This window comes from Aotus nancymaae, unplaced genomic scaffold (assembly GCF_030222135.1).
Source record: "Aotus nancymaae isolate 86718 unplaced genomic scaffold, 86718_ANA_hifiasm-v0.15.2.pri h1tg000059l, whole genome shotgun sequence".
Classification (NCBI taxonomy): Eukaryota; Metazoa; Chordata; class Mammalia; order Primates; family Aotidae; genus Aotus; species Aotus nancymaae.
The window spans coordinates 21,400,283-21,415,947 of NW_026988473.1; the positions used below are offsets into that span (position 1 = coordinate 21,400,283).

At 41.0% G+C, this 15,665-nt stretch overlaps 1 protein-coding gene across 25 annotated transcripts in view; it reads left to right on the forward strand.

The window, feature by feature from the left end:
• Nucleotides 1–15,665, forward strand: part of LRRC4C (leucine rich repeat containing 4C) — a 1,360,095-nt gene that overhangs the window by 1,182,204 nt on the left and 162,226 nt on the right. For 7 of the 25 annotated variants that reach the window (XM_012452382.3, XM_064365020.1, XM_012452384.3 and 4 more), the window contains exon 1: nt 1,842–2,579. The exons of the other annotated variants lie outside the window; for them this stretch is intronic. The gene's annotated coding sequence lies outside the window, so the exon portion shown is untranslated. Of the gene's footprint in view, nt 1–1,841; nt 2,580–15,665 lie in introns of those variants that run through there. 25 annotated transcript variants of the gene reach the window in all.

The window sequence follows — 15,665 nt, forward strand, 5'->3', positions numbered from 1 at the left end:
GAGACGGGGTTTCACCATGTTGGTCAGGCTGGTCTCGAACTCCTGACCTCGTGATCCACCCGCCTCAGCCTCCCAAAGTGCTGGCAGGTGTGAGCCACCGCGCCCATCTAAGTAATAGTGATGTGTTAATCCTCACCTTGGGACTAGTGTGCTTGACTATAGAGGGCAGGGGCTCTTCCCCGTCAATCTGAAACAACAGCTTTGTGTGTTTGGTGATAATTTTGAATCTTAGTGGTGGTTTGATTTTAATGTCTTCCTCTTTGTAGCTCAAAACTCCTGGATTTATGGATGAAAACAGGCAGGCTTTTCGAGGAAAAAAAAAAAAAAAAAAAAAAAACCTGATTTCTCCCACACAGCCTGAATTTCTTTGCCTATTACTAACCTCCCAGCGTGGGGGTTTGCTTTGAGATTCAGCTGTTCCAGCTCTGCCCTCCAGGTGGCAGCAGTGCCACACCTCAGAGGCTCCAATCCCCTCTTCCCTGACTTCAAGTGTTAAAGCAATTGACCAATCAGTGCTAAGATGATGGGAGGTAATTGGGTAATTGTATTTTACTGATCACAAGCAGAGAAAGGGAAAGGAAAAGGGGAAAGAAAGAGGGACAGAGAGGGGAAGGCGACTGCAGTCCGAAAGGAGCTTTTGGAAGCTAGGACCCCAAGCGTCCGGACGTGGCACTGGCCGAGAGAGAGCCTAGGCTGGCGAGAGCTGCCGCCGGCGCTGGGAGAGCATTTATTTGGGAGAAAAAGAGGGAAGAGAGCAGAGGGAGGGGAGGAAGAGAGTTTAAAGCGAAGTGGATGGAAGGGGACGGGGGTTTCTGCCGCGCGGGGAGCCGTGAGCCAGGGCGATGGCGCTAAGGACGGCGCGGAGCAGCTGCGCTCCCGAGCACGCGTCTCCTCGCAGAAGACTAGCAGGCGTCGGGAAGGTCTGCGCCAACGGGAACCAACTTGTGGCTCCAACACGTACCCAACGCAGCTGGAAATGAGATCAAAGCTGCAGTTGCATTTCAGAAGGATGAGAAGAGCCAGCGATTAGGGTTTTTTTTTTTCTACTCGTTTCGTTCCTTTTTCTTTTTTTCTTCTTTTTCTTTTTTTTAAATTTTTAGCGTGTGTGCGTGTCTGTGTGTGTGTGTGTTTTAATTTGCCTACCACCCCGTCTGTCCCCTCACTTCGCCCTCCCCATTTGAAATAAAAGCCCCAGTCTCAACTTCCAACGCCGCGGCGCCCCCGGAGCCACGGCCGGCTGATGGAGGAGAAGGGGGCCCGGGGGCTGGCAGGGGCCACCGGCGAGGGACCGCATACCGCGTCTCCCCCGTGATCCCGGCCCCGACCGCGGAGTTCTGCAACACCTGGAGGATCTGGACCGGGCGCCGGGGGTGGGGGCGGGGACAGAGGAAGGAAAGGCACCCCAGCCTTAAAAAGATTTTTTAAAAAGTAGCCGGGGGGAGGAATGGGTTTCTTCTTGACAGCTGACGGAGCCTTGAAATTTTCCTCCACTACCTCCGCCCCCGCCCTCGCCCCCGCCCCCCGCACTCCATTTAACGTGAGATTATGAAATTGCAGAGGCGGTGGAGGGAAGGAGACAGGATATAACCGGAGTTTGGAGGGGAGAGGAGAAGGTGGCTGGCCGGGTGGCTGAAATCAAAAATTCAATTGCGCACTGGGTTGTGATGAGAAATCTAATCAGATCTTTGGCGAAGGGGCCGGCCGGAAGGATGGAGAGTTGGGGGGAAGTTGCTCCCCAAATTCTTCGAAGGGGAGGCTGGGGAGAGGAATTGACGATGTAAAAGGAGACTTTTTTTTTTCTTTTCCTTTTTTTTTTTTTTTTTTTTGTTTGGTGGTGGTGGTGGTGGTGGTGGTGGTGGCTGTTGGGTGCCTTGCAAAAATGAAGGATGCGGGACGCAGCTCTCTCCTGGAATCGAACGCAGTGGATAAACTGATCGTGCAAGAGAGAAGGAGGAACGAAGCTTTTTCTTGTGAGCCCTGGATCTTAACACAAATGTGTATATGTGCACACAGGGAGCATTCAAGAATGAAATAAACCAGGGTTAGACCCGCGGGGGTTGGTGTGTTCTGACATAAATAAATAATCTTAAAGCAGCTGTTCCCCTCCCCCCGCAAAAAAAAAAAAAGGATGATTGGAAATGGAGAACGGAGGATTCACAAAGAAAAAAGTATGTTCATTTTTCTCTATAAAGGAGAAAGTAAGCCAAGGAGATATTTTTGGAATGAAAAGTTTGGGGCTTTTTTAGCAAAGTAAAGAACTGGTTCGGTGGTGTTTTCTTTTCTTTTTGAATTTCCCACAAGAAGAGAGGAAATTAATAATACATCTGCAAAGAAATTTCAGAGAAGAAAAGTTGACCGCGGCAGAATGAGGCATTGATTGGGGGAGAGAAACCAGCAGAGCACAGTTGGATTTGTGCCTATGTTGACTAAAATTGACGGATAATTGCAGTTGGATTTTTCTTCATCGACCTCCTTTTTTTTTAATTTTTATTCTTTTTGGCATTAAGATCATGCGTTTTCTCTTGTTCTTAACCGCCTGGATTTCCATCTGGATGTTGCTGTGATCAGTCTGAAATACAGTGAGTGACCCTTATTTTCTTATTTATTGGTGAAGAAAATGTCAGTTGATTTGGTGTTCTTGGTCTCTGTATCCTCTCTCTCCCTTTTTTTTTCTTTTAAGAACTAGCTCTTAGGGGCCAGAAAATAAGGGAATGGGTGGCCCACACATTTGCTTCCTCAGTCTCTGCTCACCGATAAGCCAGTTTGCTATAAGGATGCAGGTTGACTGCATCCTAGGCAGACGCCTTTGCAAATGTTCACCAGGAAAAAAAAAAAAAGCTCCCCAAGAAAGCCGCTGCAGTGTGGGGTGCCAGTGCTGTGTGACTGATACTCTAGAATGCATTTAAGTTGCTTGTCAGTCCCGGAGTTAGAGGCACAAATGTTTAGCTATTGGAAATCGAAGGCACTCAATTTAAATTTCATTATTCAACCTGACATTGCAGATCAACAGAATGTATTAACACAAAAATATGACAATAAACCAAGCAGTTGAAGGGTGGCTTCTGGCTGGTGCGTGGGTGGAGGGAGAAAGGGTGGGCTCTGAGGGAGGAAGCTGCTGGAGAGAAGTGGCTGTAGTTTCCACAATGACTCTTGCATATACATGCCCAGATGTGGTCTTCAGATTACCAGGGTTCACACCAGTGCTAAAAATGAAACAAGGGGGACCTGCTTCTCTCCAACTCCACCCCCTTCTAACTGAGGACTTCTTTGGATTACAGAGAGGCTGTGTATAGACTGTAGAGGGCTTGAGCAGTCGCTTGGGTTTTGCCAGAAACCTTTCCAACATCACCAGTTCACAGCTCCTCAGAAAAAGGAAGAAATCTAGTGTCCTGTGTTAACTTAGAAAAAGCAGCTGAAGAAGAGGTCTTTGTCGAACACTGATGCTTCTCATGTGCCAGCTTTGTCTCGGCAAAAAGAGGCCGATATAAAAAATAAAGCAGAAGGGGGAAAATGCTTAAAAAGTCTGAGTGCCTGTAGGATCACCTCCCCTCCTCCCTCCTCCCCCATTGCTGCCAAAGTCATGGAGCTGGCCTTTTTTACAGAACTCTTCCGCTTCACTCTTCTCTATTCCTCTCTGGGGCCTTCTATCAGAATCATAGACTCATATAACTTTAGAGCCAGAAGACTCTCCAGGGATCTCATGTCAATATAAAAAGGAAACTGAGGCCTAGAGAAGGTATAACTCTTTCATTAATGGCCAAACAGCACGAGACAGGTGACTCGCACAAGCCTCAGAACAACCCGGCAAAAGTCAGTTTGGGATTCAAACTGGACAGGTATACATAGCATGTCTACTCTTGTATTTTTAGTGCCATTTTATGAGGAAGGGTCAAAGGAAGACACGCTGGTCCTGAGAGCTTGAACTAAAACTTCTGCCAGTCTAGACCTCAAGGGTTACAAACTCCAACGTTCATTTTCTCTCTTCCCTTCCTCCCTTCTTCCCTCTCTCCCTCTTCTTCTTTTCCTTTCTATAGCATAGTTTAGATAATCCTCGCTTGAATATCATTAAAAAAAAAATAAGATCCACAACTCTGACATATCTCAAAGGAGATGAAAGGCAGCATTCTCCTGGGTCCCCTCTTAGTGTTTAATCCTGTGAGTGGTGGTCCCTAGAGAGTCATTAAAGAACTGTAGAGTTCCATTTACATTAGAGAGGTGATAATAGAAACCAGAGACAGCCAGCTGAAAGCATCTGAGCCTGTTCTTACACTCACATCATCTATTCTTATCCTTTTCATTACTCCTTAACTAAACTAGCCTACAGCTGAGCACTTCTCTAATTTATTTTTCTGGGCACATGTTTCCTGTCGGAACACAGATCAGGCAATAAATTTACCAACCTATGAAAATAATTGTGCAAAATGGTTTTATTCCCTGAAATCCCCATAGGCTTGTGCATATATTTTCATAGTTCTCTGCACTTTTAAAAATATTTGTTTGTTGGCTTGTTTGCTTTGTTTTACGTTACCACAGTTAAGTCACCATTTGTAGACATGGAACGACTCAAGTTATCTTAAGTTCCTGCTCAGCTGGAACTTAGCACAATGACAAAAAAGTCAGAAGAAAAACATGTACTTTGATGCCTTTTCACTTTTATAGTTCAGCTCCTAGCTTCACATGGGAAACCCAGCCTTGAAATTAGGTTGGGTCTGCCCATTGGAGGAGATTTTATTATATATATATATATATCTTTTGTTGACCTCAGATTTCTTGAGTGCTGCTCTACTTAGATCCATAAGCACATTCCTCTCCTTGATAGTGTCACCTCCCTCCTGTACCCTCCACAAGTAATGTACACATGCAACTTTCCTAAGAGAAAGGGAGAGAAGTGAAGGGAAAGAACACCTGTTCAAAATTTTGGTCCGAAACGTGTCCTCCCACCCCCTCCACTTATGGAGATAATGGGGCATCTAAGGTGTCATCATCTTTCATACTGGCAAATCATTTAGCAGCTCTATGGTTAGGAACCTATGGCCCGCCTGGGGGTTAATGCCTTTGATTTCGTAGTCAGAGTTGGCCCTGCATTTTGGTTAAGCACTGATTTGTTTTAAACTGATTTGTTCAAAAGCCCTGCATTTGTTCATGTACTGTTCAGAGAATTACAGTAATGGCAGAGCTGGAAACTGACTTCATCAGTGGATGTCAGGGCCCGAGTCGGTGCCCACTGAAAGACATCTGAGTAAGCAGTTGTCTACCAGGATCTGCTGAGGACCCTGTGCCCAGAAATCTGCTGGGTTTTGCAAGTTTTAAAGTTACCTTTTCAAATATCTTCTAACTCAATTATAATAGCTGTGCCCTTTGGGCAATACTTTTAATTTCCCTGGCTCTCAATTGTCTACTCTGTGAGATGGGAATTATACGTAGTTTGTCGAATTGTTTTATGACTTAAAAGTAGTGTTATGCAAAGCTGAAAGCATAATGGGCTAAGGATGGCTGTTAGTTATGGTTATTCTTGGATTAACGTGGATTAATTTCCTGAGAATAACAATCTGGCTAAGCATTTTAACAGGTTGAGCATCTATACATGAAAAATAGGGATCGTGCAACTGACCTTACAGTAGTTCCCAGGATCCTCATTTGAGGTCTTATCAGGACAAATTGGCTCAATCTATTATTTTAGATATAAAGTGCTGCCTCATACTAGAAACTGTACATTCTGACTTTCTCCTAAAAGTATAGAAAAAGGAATCTCAGCAAAAATCATACTTCAATGGAATTTTACAGGGAAAGAATGCAATTAATGCACTGTGTGTGCTTTTGGTCTAAAAGTTGAAAAAGAGAGCTCTGGTATTTTAAATGTGTCATTTTAGCCACATATTACATAGTCTGGACCTGGATGTACAAAATAAAGGCAAATGTCTATGCAGTTATATAATTTAAATTATATGGTCTAAAATTCTATTACTAATATTAAGGCCCCCAAACCCACAATTTGGATTTACAATTCTAGTCAAAATGAATGCTCTGTTCATTAAACAAAATATTTGCTTTGTGATAGGCTAAAGACTCATTGGAATACATAGAATGATGAAGATTTAATGCAGACATACACGTCATTGTTTACATGTGCGATTCCTCCCACACCAGTGGTTTTCTAAGGCAGGCAGTCATGGTCATTGCTCATAATTTCATTCTCTACAGTAGCAGCCCTGTTCTCTATTTCCTTAATATTCTTCCAGAGACCTGTTTTGCCCTTAAGAGAAAACGAGTCCTACTGTAGTAATTGTTATTCTTAATGTCTTATCTGTGGATGATAATAGTGCAGTTAGGCTTGAGAGATACCCATTGGCTTCTCACCTTTCTTTTCAATGAAAACAATTTGAAATCTGTGTGAATATTGGAAAAGCATTTGAAAGTTGACCATTTTCATTGACCTGTAGAAGAGATAGAAATTGTCTATGAAAGTTCTTGCCATTTGATAAATTTTACTTCTTTGCATGCTTCCTAATGGTGAGTAAGAAATTAGGTGAAACTTGGACTCTAGCATCTTAAATGAATTCAAATACTCAGCTTCCCACTGGGTCACGTGTGTTACATGCATCATTTAACCTCTCTGAGCCTGTTTGCTTATCTGTAAAGCGGAAGTAATAACAACCACATGGAACTGACTACTGTGAGGATGAGATCAGATTGCATATGACACGCACAGCAAGCATTCCATAAATGCATATTTAAATGGATCATCTCTGATTTTAGTTTAGATCTGCAGAAAAACAGATATGGACTCCATTGAAGGGAAGCTGTTACTCTAAGTTCACATTGGCATAGATTAAGAAAGAGAAGTATATAAACGGGATTACGGTTGGATTAACACATAAATAGATATGACCATTTTTGGCAAGGTCCTGCCTTTTTAAAACATATTTAGAAGTGCCTTACTGAATGCCATTTCCCTCAGTAAAGATTGAAATATACGTGGAAAATATACTTTGTGTCCATGTAAACTTTGGTTAAAATGTGAAGTACTTTATAATACAGGCATAAGAACATGAATGATCCATAAATGGTATTTCAGAAGATTCCCTAAGAAGGTCAGGAATCTGTTGCATCTTTCTTTTCTTTAAAATAATTTTTATGGAGAAACGTTTATTTGACCATTGCAATTTAATTAGGCTGATCTTGTGGCTGTGATAATGTGCTTATAACATTTCCTGAATGCAAGGGTTTTGCTATGTCCTCAGTCCCTCAGAAGAATGACTGGAAAATAGTATGCATGCAATAAATATGACTTGAATGAACTTGGTTTAGAAACACCTCCTCTACATATTTGAATGCATGCACATACAAGAGTGTATGCAAACGCAGGCACACACATATATACCAGAAGCCTAGCTTTTGGGAATCTATAGAAGCTTAATAAGAAAAGCCAATGAGCATACTGACTAAGTACACACACACACACACACACACACACACACACACACACACAGAGTAACATTAAGTTGCTTCCTTATGTTGGAAAACCTGAGGTCTGAAAGTTATGTGATGCGATGTGTCACTATTATTCTTGGTGTTGTCGTTACTGAACTGTGACATTTTGTACAAGTCACCTTACCTTTCTAGGTTCTATATTCTCTCCTGTTAGATCAAGTAAAAACTTAGGTTACTTCAAGCACTAAGATTTTAGGATCCTGAGTTCATAATTGACTACCCAGGAATTTAGTATTCCCAAGAATTAAAAATCTATAATTATTGATCTTAGGAAACTAGTTATTAAAATGTGGAGAAGAATCACATAGTATTCTGCGAGAAAGGAAGAATTGTGTTAAAATGGCAGATGTGTGGGTAAAAAGGTGAAGGAAATTCTCATACAGTTTGAAGGGGGCATACTTCGAGATTTGGAATAGACAAACCTGGATTTCGACTTTGTTTCATCACCTGTTAGCTGGGGTCCCTAAATTTGTCAATTAACTCTCTTAATCCTTGGTTTCCTCAACTGTAAAATTGATAATTTTTTTTTGCAGTTATTTTGGGAGAAATAAAATGTCTAAGTATTTGGAACATGATTGGCACTCAATAAGTTCTAGCCCACTATCTTTTCTTTGAAATCTTTGGTTATTTCAAACAGAAATGGGAACATTTCACATTCAAGATTCTGTGAGTGTTTTGCTTTACTTTTATGGAGTATATAAATAAAGATTTCCTGCCAACTTTGCTATCCAAGTTGGTGATGTTATTTTTGATCATGGTTTTCAGTGTCGATCAAATTCATAATGAAGTCTAAAAATAATGAAAAACTTATGTAAAGTTAATATACTTTTCTTTCAACTTTGGCACAGGCTGATGATAGCTTTCTGCACTTATGCAAGCTTTCAACACTTCCAGGGTTTACAAGTATCTAGTGGTCCCTTCTTATCTGCAGTTTCACTTCTGGTGGTGTCAGTTACCTGTGGTCAACTGAGCAGAGATTTTAAGAGAGAGACTACATTCACATAATTCTATTACAGTATGTTGTTATGATTGTTCTCTTGTATTACTGTTGTTGTTATTTCTTAGTGTGCCTAATACATAAATTAAACTTTATCATAAGTAGGTCTTTATTGGGAAAACTGTAGTGTACATAGGGTTTGGTACTATTAGTGTGCCTAATGCATAAATTAAACTTTATCATAAGTAGGTCTTTATTGGGAAAACTGTAGTGTACATAGGGTTTGGTACTATCAGTGGTTTCAGGCATCCACTGGGGATCATGGAATGTATCTCCTCCACCAACAAGGGGGCACTACTGTAATTTAATAAAAACAGTAGTAACTACCATTTCTTGAGCATTTGATATGCACCAGGCACTGTATTGAAAATATAACATGTATTTTTTTTTCCTTTATCTTTACTTAGAAAGCAGAAACACTAAGAGGCTAAGTAATTTGTCTAAGGTTATACAGCCACAAAATGGTGAGGCTAGAAATAGAAACTGCACATCGCCTGACTTTAGAACCCCAAATCAGAATCAGTAAAGTCAAACTTGTTGACTTGGTAACAAATAAACATAGCAGTTCACTATTTTGTAACCTGGTACTCTATCTGAATGTGTTCACTGGGCTTGAGATGTCTATAGTTTCCCTTCCCCCTGTTTGGGGGAATGAAAGTTCTCCAGCTACATAGGTCCCATATACCTTCCATATATTTGTCTGTCCTCAGTCCTTTCCAAGTGTGCCCTTAAGTAGAGAAGTGACTTCTAAGAAAGACTTAGGCAAAACTGTCTCAACTCATTGAACATATCTAATGGACAGAAATATTTTGCAAAATGTTATAAGGCATCTAGAAATTCATAATTATATGAGAAATATGATCAATGCTAATAGGTTAGAGTTTAGATACGATATGCTATAAACCAGATGAGGTTCTAATTGTGGGGACCCAACACCTGATATCAGTCCTTCTTGTGGTGGATCTCTCTGTAACAACACGATCCCATCACCTGCCTCTGGCTTCCTGAAATTCTTCCAAGGGTCTGAGGCACTCCTCATCGATCACTTTCTTTATTGATACCATTTCATCTTCCTTCTGTTTTCCTGCTCTTTGTAAATAGTGAGGGCTTCCCCCTTTGAGTCATTTCTACTCCCAGTCTCTCTGCATCCCTGAAAGACATTAGTTGGGGGTGTTTTGAGACATGAGTCTCAAATCCTGGCTAACATGTTTGTGCTGAAGACTCATAAGCATCCATTGCCAGCAAGATCCCACTTAATTACCTGAGTCTCCTACAAGCCTTGCAAACTTAATACACCATCTTTAACTGGTTATTTTTTCTCCAGAAACCATGATATGCATCAGGCATTGTATTGAAAACATAACATGCTTTTCCCCCTTAATCCTCACTTAACAGAAACAGACACTTGGATATTGACAGTTTTAAATGATATCAATATCTCTTTAACCTCCCTCCTATCCAACCAGTCATCAAATCCAATCTGCTCACTGTCTTACAGTCAGCTTTGGTCTATCTTGCTATGGCCTTGGTCCAGAGTCTACCATTTCTCTCCTAGATTGTCTCGAACTAGTCTTTCTGGTAATGCCAACTTTTCCTCATGTAGTTCATTACTCGTTCCTCCTCTAGATGTATCATCCTAACAAGTAATGATGAACATCCTCTTTATATTATAGAAATATGTTTTTAGAGTGAAATCTAGACTCTTCTCAACAGCAGAGTCCAGGCAGCCTATTCACGCCCTCTCCCATCTGCCGGCCATGCTAAATGTTTTAGTCCTCTGCGTTCATGCCAGGCTAGTTTGAACTCAAACCTGGTGAGAGCTAATCCATTTGCCTAGGATATGGTCCTCATATGTCAAATCTCAGAGCAAGTTACCTCCTTTGGGAACATCTTTCCAAGCTCCCCTAGGCCCACTGATCTCTATCCTCTGTGCGCAAACCTTTTGTTCGTATATTTGTGGTAGCTCTTAACTATTGTTGTATGTATTTGGCAAAAACCCACTACATTGGGGCTTCTTTTAGAATATGGAACTCATCTTATTCATCTGGTCATCTCCCACATCTAACTAACATAGTGCATAGATGTTTTCAGTGTATTTGGGGAGAACTAATAAATGAGCGGCCTGATCTAACACATCTTTAAAGCGAAGAAATTTCTTTACTGCCATTTATGATATAGGTTGTTATTTTCCCAATTTTTTTTGTTAAGATCAAGTTTAACTATTTTTCCTGTAGAGACCCATTTTTCATAACTACTTTGCATAATGAAACATTGTGATTTGCTTTTGTATTTTTACCAATAGACAACATGTACCTGGCAGCCCTCATTTTTTGAAGTTTACTAGATGAACGTTTAAATCAAATGATTTGCTATAAACTGAGGCAAAAGCAAAGGTGCTTTAATTGCCTTATGCAAGTACGTGAATATGTGTATGCAATTGAGTTGGCTTTTTGAAATATTGATAATCGCGGTCCTTGAAAATCTCATTTTTAAAAATAGTTCTATAAATATACGTTAGTGCTAATTTTATGTTCTAATGTATAGCTCCTAACAGGCTTACTACAAATGTGGCAATGTACAGTCCTCACTGATGTTGTTCACAAAAATCAAGGTGGCCCGCAGAGTCGTGCATTGCACAAGCCCCAACGTTGTATGAAGCAGACCCTCCTACTCATGAATGATTATCAGAAAGAGAATGTGAATTTTGAGTAATGTCCATAAATGGACTAATACGACGAGAGGTTGAAAAAATATCTCCCTAATAAAAGCGCCTTCATTAAATATAGAAAATAATGAGCTGCAATTGTTTTTCACAACTTGTGAACACCTGGCTTTGTGAGAGCCAGGCATACATACATTCATAGTCATAATACTTTGATTCCATGCTACAGAAGGATATTTCCTCTTTTCTCTCCTGAACAGCAGTAGACAACATTGGACTACATGAAGGAAAGTGGAAAATGATATGATACTATTTAATTATGGCTTAATTTTATCTTGCAGTTTTGAAGGGAAATGTCTTAAATAGGTTGAACTGGAGTATTTGGGTTTTTATATTAATAGTTTTTATTATTAATAGTTCTATATTATTAATATCTAATAGTAGCCTCTGATAAAGCATTAATAGTCATGCTTCTTCATGCTTTAAAAGTCTAGCAATTTCTTTTAATCCTTTCAACAATTTTAGACCCAGAACTTCCAAAGGAATTATTTCCTGACCACTAAATTACTTATGATAAAGTGTGAGGAGGTAGGCCAGGGTAGCTTTTGTGTGTGTGTGTGTGATGGAGTCTCACTCTGTTGCCCAGGTTGGAGTAGAGTGGCGTGATCTTGGCTCACTGCATCCTCCACCTCCCAGGTTCAAATGATTCTCCTGCCTTAGCCTACAGAGTAGCTGGGATTACAGGCATGTGCCACCATGCCCAGCTAATTTTTGTATTTTTAGTAAAGACAGGGTTTCACCATGTTGGCAAGGCTGGTCTCGAACTCCTCACCTCAAGTGATCCACAAGCCTTGGTTTCCCAAAGTGTGGAAGATTTATTTAGAAGAGTCCTGATGAGTTTTCTCTTATTTCTTGCCAAACTACACAAACTGTTGAGACAACACTTGTGGACAACCTCCCAAGACAACCTCTTGGGAGGGGTCCATTTGCTTTAGCTCATCAATTTTGACCAAGTCACACTGGGAATGTAGGAGAATTTAGCCGTACGCTTATATGTGTGTATTCGTTGCTAAAGTAGGAGTGTGTGTAGGGGTGGGGGTCCACAGATTTTAAAAAGAGAAAGCCTTTTTCTGATGATGACTGATACAGTTCTCTAATTATTAAAATAACCTGTTATTGTCGATGTGGTGCTGCCTAGAATAAGTGGACTGATTTATTTGTGATCCTTTAAAAGATATCTTTTTTTTTTTTCTCGGCTCACCGCAACCTCTGCCTCCTGGGTTCAGGCAATTCTCCTGCCTCAGCCTCCTGAGTAACTGGGATTACAGGCACGCACCACCATGCCCAGCTAATTTTTTGTATTTTTAGTAGAGACGGGGTTTCACCATGTTGACCAGGATGGTCTCGATCTCTTGACCTCATGATCCACCCACCTCGGCCTCCCAAAGTGCTGGGATTACAGGCATGAGCCACCGCGCCCGGCAAAAGATATCTTATTGTCAGTGCAGCTGATCATTTTTGTTTATTATTAATCTAAAGAACTACAGTACTAAGGAATTTATTTTCAGGACAATAGACATATTTTCTTTCAATGAATGACTTGATAATGATGATGGGAACTTCAATAACTAAGATATGAATGTTTCAAAAAAGGTGCATGACACTTGAAAATGCAGACATGTGCCTCTCCTAAATGATTTTACAGATGAATCTGAGCCAGATCTCAGAGTGTGCCGATTTGTACAACCTTAGGAAAAAGAGAGAAATTGAGAAAGAGATTGGGGGAGAGAGCTCTTCCTGGCTTGGCTGTTCTAATCCGGGCAGAGAGAACGCCCTCAGCTTAGTTAGCTGATCTCTAGAGAGGCTCACCTCAGCAGAAACCAGAGCATGTGTGTGGGTGAATGAATTCAAATACACTATAGGGAGGGATCTAGAGGACTCCGGTTTTTACTAACGGAAAAGGCAGAAAGTCAGAAGCCACCCTAAAAGAGTTAACATCTACACAGTGCTGTTCAGGAAGGCAAGAATGGAACTATGAAGGCTTTCTCTGTATTGTTTGAACGTTGCCATGGCAATAGTTTCCTGCAGAAGTTACATGTTTTTCAATTCCCCAAAGCAGCAAGCAGCCTTTCCCTCTCTTTCTCACCCTCTCCGCATCCATCCCTAGCTGCCTCCATCCTTAGTCCTCCCCATCCCTTTTCTCCTCCCTCTGTCCTTTCTTTTGTTCTCAAGTCCCTCAACCATTCCCTATTAACAACAGAAAATTCCAACCCCAAGAGGTCGCTTTTAGGCAGAATGCGAGTCAGACATACAGTCTTCTATCCGGGGTTCTGTTTTCCCCCGTCTGTTTACGTATTAAAGACCTAATTAGACGGAAGCTGTGGATGGAGGCAGGGTTGGGGCTTTCCCTTGTTGGTAGGACACAGAACATATTATAATGGTTGGTGTTGTGGCGATATGTTAATTGGATCGCTTCAGGCAAGTGCAGAGCAGCAGTCTCTGACAATTAGAAAGAACAATGACTTTACTATGAGTGAGCCCACTCTCTTAACCAGTGGAAGGATTAGCATGCATTGCAGGTCTCTGGAAGGTTCCTGTAGACCCCGAGAGAGATCTGCAGTTGGAAATGCCTCCTGTCTCTTTATAGCTACACTGCTACCTCTCCTTTAGGTTACTTTCCTCCCAAGGGAAGAGGAGTGAGAAGATAGTAAGATATTTGGTTTACTGGGCTGGTGCAGGACCCTGTCACAGACCTGAGCCATAGGATACATTGCAGGGATGTTAAGAAGAAATCTTTGCCTGCTTAATGCACGTGGCCAGTGAATTGTGAAATGGGTCTCATTAGAGCCTTTCATATCCCGGCATGTGCCAAAGTGCTTTGCCGGCACAGCGCCATCACTTCAGGTCCAACCCTTCTGCTGTTCACTGCAGCCAAGAAGGGACAGAGACTCTGTCTGTATTAAAGCCTTCAGTCCCATCTCTCTCTGTCTACTGTTCATTGTAAGGCTCCTCTGGGCCTTTCAGTCCAGCCAGGAACGAGGCCCAGCGTACCCCCTAGGTGTTTATAGAGAGGGAATATTAAGAATTTTGAGCATCACAGATGGATTTCAGGCAGCCAGTGGGTGCTGGCACCCAGATGTTTCCTCTTTTTCCCAGGGCTGGCACCAAAGCTGTATCTAGACTTCCCTGCAAATATGCACAGATACTCACCTGAAAGAAAGGATGTGTAGTTCAGGACCAAGTCAATCATCAAGGACTTACTTGTTAGATAAAAAGGAACACTTTACTTTTTCTCAGATTCATATATCGAGGATTTTAAAATGAAATTATATTTCCCAAAACATAGTCCCATGAGTAATACTAATAAATGCCATATACTGAGTACTGTGTATCAAGCACTGTGCCTGTCTCTTATTTAGAACACAACATGAGTCCACAAAGTCGATGACATAACAGCACAGATGTGGGATCCAAGCTAGTAAGAGCTCTGTTACTTCTTAGATCTGTGGTTCCAGGCAATTTACTTATTCTTCTGAACCTCAGCTTTCTATGTGTGATATGGGCATGATTATAGTGCAGGATTGTGGTGAGTTAGAATTGAAATAATTCACATAGAACTTTTAGCAGAGTGCTTGGCACATGAAAATACTCAAGCTATTATTTGTAAAAAGATAAGAGACATTTTCTTACAACAATATTGTAAAATAATTATTAAGCATGTGCCTCCAGAAGAAAGGTGTTAAAGGTAATTACGGGCAGATTGTTTAATAAGAATGGAAATATGGCATAAGAAAATGAGTTTCTCAATTTGGAATGGTGAAATTGCTGATGTTTTCCATACAGCTCTGTAGTTTGGAAAGTGGAATTGATAAGATCAATGAAACAGACTTGTTCATTTATTCTGGGCAGGTGATTTTTATCCATCCATATTTGAGTTTTGTCTTGGGACTGATCTCTTAACCTGTCTCAGTTGTCATGCCTTGGATTTGAAATAAGAAGGAAAAAGTTATTTGAAATAAGAAGGAAAAAACCTAGCAAGGTTAAGCAAAAAAAGAGAATTTACTGACATATGTAATTGAAAAGTCCTACAGTACATGGAGTTCAGGTGTAGTTTGATCCAGATGTTCACAATGTCACAGGGACTCCTGCTCTGTTTTCTCCTTGGATTTGAAATAAGAAGGAAAAGTTATTTGAAATAAGAAGGAAAAAACCTAGCAAGGTTAAGCAAAAAAAGAGAATTTACTGACATATGTAATTGAAAAGTCCTACAGTACATGGAGTTCAGGTGTAGTTTGATCCAGATGTTCGCAATGTCACAGGGACTCCTGCTCTGTTTTCCCTGTATTTATTTTGACATAGTCCTCTTCCATGGGCTATTTTAATCAAGCCATTGTTTTACATTCCCTCAAACATCACCATAGAAAATTCGACAGTTTTGTCCCAGCACTCCCAGTGAGCACCCTGAGATCCAAGCTGATTAGATTAGCTTATGTCATATGTCCACTCCTCAACCAT